A 5,543-nucleotide genomic window follows, 5' to 3' on the forward strand; every position below is an offset into this window, starting at 1 on the left:
CACAGTCTCTTTCCTCCTTACAACCCTTACCTGTGTACACTACATTGGGGTGTGCACGTTAAAGATCCCACGATTGACAAAAGGGTCTTTCCTGGCAAAATTGGTAAGGCATATATTAAAACAATGTCCACCAAAATACCCGTGTGACTTGGAATAATAGGCCGTGGAAAGTAGGATATGCGCCGAAATGGCTGCGATCTGCTGGTCGATGTGAATGCGTGATGTATTGTGTATAAAAAAGTCCATCTCACACGGCATAAATAGATCCCTGCGCCTTGAGTCCGAGTCTGGAGATACGCGCGCGATATATATAAGACTTCATATAACATAACCTTAACCCAAATAAATGTATGTTGAATATTACTATATTGTATGTACGTGTCAATGTGTATTTAAAAGAAAAAAGAAAAAAAGAAAAAGAGGTTTTAAAAAAGCCATAGTCCTTCCCGTCGAAACGAATGGACTCAACATCATATATCTGGCCAGACTAACACCATTCCTCTACTTGGGCACATACCAACACTCAACAGCCTTGGTGCTTACTGCGCAGAGGGAACATTTCTGATTGATTAATTTCTTAATGAACACCAGTGACAAGCTGTGAAATAATTCAGCCCAAAATCTCCCTCTGCAGAGGAAGCAGCCATGCTGTAATGTGTCGTTGTGTCTCGTGGTAGAAGGGTGCTCTTATTCCACGCTGAAGTCTGAACACATCTGAAATGTATGAAATCGGTGCAGTTTCGTCGAGTGCAAACGATATCAACACATCTGTGTTGGCTAAAATGACTCACAAATTAATGTGGCCAAAAAATAAAATAAAATATAACTTTTGACGTGAAGCAGGCAATAGATGTATGCACAAGGGAATGAAACACTACAGCTTCTAGTATAATAGGCTTCTGATGTATGCTATGTGTCCAGGTGGAAGATGACTGTCAACCCACTAGAAAGTCTTGTTCATGCCGGAAGAACTGTCCCTTTAAGCTGCATCTGTGCCGGCCGCCTCAGAGAGGTTGGAGGGAATGTGTCGTGTGTTATTTCACAGCCAGGTGTGAGGAAGACAGAGGGGGGGGGGGGGGGGCACACACAGGCAATGGTGGCGTAGTGGTGTGTGCTCACCGGCAAACAAACGCACGCATGCATACGCGCACAGAGAGAGAGAGAGAGAGAGAGAGAGAGAGAGAGAGAGAGAGAGAGAGAGAGAGAGAGAGAGAGAGAGAGAGAGAGAGAGAGAGAGAGAGAGAGAGAGAATGACAATTTCTTTATTTACGAGGGTAGTGGCATAAGCAAACAGGTGCTTTTTTACATCCAGCCCTCGCCCATGGGAGGGTTTAATCTAATGATAATACGTTTAAAAAATGTTGGAATATCAATTAAAGAAGTAATAAAAACAAACGATGAACAAGCAAACGATTAACAGACAAAAAAAATATATATATATACATACAAGCGAACATGACATATTATTGTCAAAGGCATAATGAAAACTGTATCAATCAAGCAAAAACGTGTGCAACTTCGAGGAAAGAAAAATTCTGTGAACTGAGGAATCAATGGAACAACTACGTTGCAAATAATAACAATGTAGCATTGTTACATAAGTCATGTTATGAAATTAATTAGGTACATGTATCTACTGAAACGTGTAAAAGGTAAAAATAAGGAGAGAGAGACAGGGGGGGGGGGGGGGGAGAGAGAGAGAGAGCATTGAAAGCTTTCGGCAGTGAAAAAAAATAGCAGCGTTTGTTAATTTTTATGTTTACGGTTTGCAAACAAAAGCAAATCTTTTTTTACAATATATTTCTTACAATTGTGTGTTTAGATGTTTCTGTTTTGTTAATTTAGTTGTTTGTTTGTTTCTTTCTCTCCTTCTTTTTTGTTGTAGTAATAACTTTGAATTAGACAATACCAACTTCAAAAACAGTTGACCTCATTAATACTTTATTTCATCTTCAATTTCAAAAATCGCAAGACAACGCTGTTCCATCCGGCATCTGATTTTGTCCTTCATTGCAAAAGACCGGAACGGTAAGGGGGATCACTCTAATTCAACTATCTCTGAAAGGGGGCCGACTCTTGGCCCGCTCGCCCTGGAAGGGGAACAACTCTTCTCGCACTTTCTCCTCAAACCACTGTTTGCGTCAGTAGAACTGGTGCGTTCGAAAGGTGACGACTGCGCGGAGCTGAGAGAAAAAACATCACACTCGGAAAACGGAGGGAAGAAAAAGTCACGACCCTCCAAATACTCGCTGTCTGCTGTAAAATGCGTCGGTTGTCAAACAAAGTTTTTGACAAAGTTCTGTGAATGGAGAGTCTGCCATTTTGAATGTTTGAAAATGTGTGTGTGTGTGTGGGGGGGGGGGGGGGGGGGATTCCGTGGACTGTGTCACTTGTAGGTGTAATGATGTGTTTGTGTGTCGTTTGTTAATTGTGTGTGTGTGTTTTTTATATTTTTTTTATTTATGTTTTTTTTCCGCTTGTTTATATATATATATTTGTTCATTTATTTGCGTAGCCATCTTCCCACCTCTCTCTCTCTGTCTCTCTGTCTCTCTGTCTCTCTCTCTCTCTTTCTCTCTCTCTCTCTCTGTCTCTCTCTCTCTCTCTCTCTCTCTCTCTCTCTCTCTTGGAGGGCTGGATGTAAAAAAGCATTATTCTTGCTTATCCGTATTACCCTCGATAATAAAGATTTTGTCTTGTCTTGTCTTCTCTCTCTCTCTCTCTCTCTCTCTCTCTCTCTCTCTCTCTCTCTCTCTCTCTCTCTCTCTCTCTCTCTCTCTCTCTCTCTCTCTCTCTCTCTCGTTAAAAGAATTGTCAATGTTATTGTCATTGTCTTTCTCTCACTCGCTCGGTATCCATTGATTATATTTATTTTTCTATCATTTGTTCGTAAAGCGAATTCATTACAATTTTCTTACTTTATTGTAAATTCATTTTTAGAAGTGATCCACCTGAACAAGTTATTTTGGTAAAAACTAATTATTCGATTATTTGGCCGTTGTGTGTGTGTTCGTCAGTCTGTACCTTCTTCTCTCTGTCCGTCCACCCGTACACCCCTTTAGACAAACAGACGTTTAAAGCAACTTAACAAGGGACGAAAGAAAAGTCAGTCTTGAAAAAAGCCCACAAATCAGCACTGAGAGAAAAGCATTTACCATCACACGTGAGTCTGGACCGGCTCCGTCCGTGACAGAACCTTGCAGACTCTCGTCTAGGCTTGGGTAGTAAACCACCCCTAACCTTTCACACATGCTGGCGTCTCCCTGTGTCTCCCTGTGTGTGTGTGTGTGTGTGTGTGTGTGTGTCTCTCTCTCTCTCTCTCTCTCTCTCTCTCTCTCTCTCTCTCTCTCTCTCGCTCTCTCTCTCTCTCTCTCTCTCTCTCTCAGAGTTAGACTACATAAAATTAGGGATCCTATCTCTAAAATCAAGGCTGCTTTTCAACAAAGGAATGCTTATGCATAAAATTATATCCGAAACTTTACCCCAAACCATTTGTTCAAAGTTCTCTTTGAAGAATTCACACCACCTTATGAAATTTAACACTCCTCTTCCCAGGATATAGACTTATTTAAGTCTAGTCTAGTTTATTCAGGTGGCTGTCTCTGGAACGCTCTTCCGAATGTCCTACGGGAAGCTACCAGCAGAGATTCTTTCAGAAACAAATATAATTATATCCCATTTAATGAAACTAGAATATTCTTGATTGTTGTGTCCTTTCGGACACAGTCACTCACTTTTGATTTATCGTTTGTATTCACGAAATTATGATGCTCTGCACGATGTACTATTGCATAGTATTCTGACTTTAATTTGATTTGCAAATTTTTGCTTTGCACCTAGTCATAAACATTTATAAACTACAATGTTTCTATATAATGCGCTTATGTACATAAACTTATACTATTTCACTAATTATGTATTTATGTAGTAGTAGTTATTATAGTAGATTTAGTCCCTCTTTAGGGCGAGGGCCAGATGCAAAAAAGTATACCTATGCTTATTCTGTTACCCTCGTAAAACTTGATAAAGAATTGTCACTCTCTCTCTCTCTCTCTCTCTCTCTCTCTCTCTCTCTCTCTCTCTCTCTCTCTCTCTCTCTCTCTCTCTCTCTCTCTCTCTCTCTCTCTCTCTCTTAAACCCTCCCATGGGCGAGGGCTGGATGTAAAAAAGCACCTGTTTGCTTATGCCATTACCCTCGTAAATAAAGAATTTGTCATTGTCATTGTCATTGTCTCTCTCTCTCTCCCTCTTCCTCTCCTTCTTTCCCTCTCTTGAGAGCGAGGTTCAGATACTGTGTTTAGTCGAGTATTGATTTTCTTCTTAGTGAGTTGTCTGTACAGCGCATGTCTTACGCTAACGAGGGAGCTGCATACTAGGTCAACAGTTTTTCTCTCTTACGCTAATTCCAAGTGACGTGATTGGAGTCAAGGGAGGCAACCCAGAAAGTGGCAATGACATTACAGAACAGCCGGGGGCGCAACTCAGTGTCGCGGGGAAAAGAGTCACGCTCACACACCCACATACACGCACGCACGATCGCACACACACACACACACACTCTGACTCGACGGGATGTGTAAATCTTCGTCGTACCAGCAACAGTACTTGCTTCTTAGAAAACTCAACTTCCTTCCGATGAAAACCGGCTATCATGTAAATGGTCTGATCCGTCCCGGCGTTTACACTCAAATCAGTCAATGAGAGCATACTCCCAGTTGTACACACACCACACATGTACAGCCAGGCTGTTTCCCGTGCAGATTGGGATTTTTGTTTTGTTTGAATTTGATTGAATGTCACAGATTACCACTGGTGTCCAAGAAATCAAGTCATCCAAAATTCACACTCTGCACATAAAGGACCCAAGCTGTTTATGTTATTCATTTATTTTAAGTATGCACTTATCCCTTGCAAAGGCCCGGACATCACTGTATGAAGGTTCATTTTAGAAGAAAATGTATGGTATCTTCATCTTCTCACCTATCTTGAATGTGGAGCGCTCACCTCCGTCTTGGCACCTTGAACCCTGTATATGTATACGCTGCAGACTTGGTAAGATTTGATCGCAGGCAGGTAAAAATTGATAAACACTGGCGCACAGGTAAATTGTGACCCTCAGGCCTTTCGCCCAGTGTACACTGTGGCTGACGTGTCTGACGTAGACTCTTCAGGCTGTCTGCTGCTGTCTGCTCACTGCCTCCACACCTGCTGCATCGTATCTCATCTTGGGGGGGGGGGGGGGGAGGTTGGGGGGGGGGGAGAAGGAGGAAGGAGGTGTGATTGGAACGCCGGGCAAGGAGGAACGTTTAAACAAGTCTTATCGGTGATCGCATTGGCACGAAATTTCCAGTACTTTTTCCAGTAAAAGAAAATGACTACAGAACACTAGAAGTGAAATGAACCGCAGATCACACATACCGGTTGATGTTTGCTAACCAAGGCTAAAATATATACGGTGCAGTTCGACAAAATAATGGTCAACTGCACCATTGTTTTGATCGAAACTGACCAGCCTACAGAAACAACTGAACTAAGTGCATTAA

This window comes from Littorina saxatilis, linkage group LG3 (assembly GCF_037325665.1).
Source record: "Littorina saxatilis isolate snail1 linkage group LG3, US_GU_Lsax_2.0, whole genome shotgun sequence".
Lineage (NCBI taxonomy): Eukaryota > Metazoa > Mollusca > Gastropoda > Littorinimorpha > Littorinidae > Littorina > Littorina saxatilis.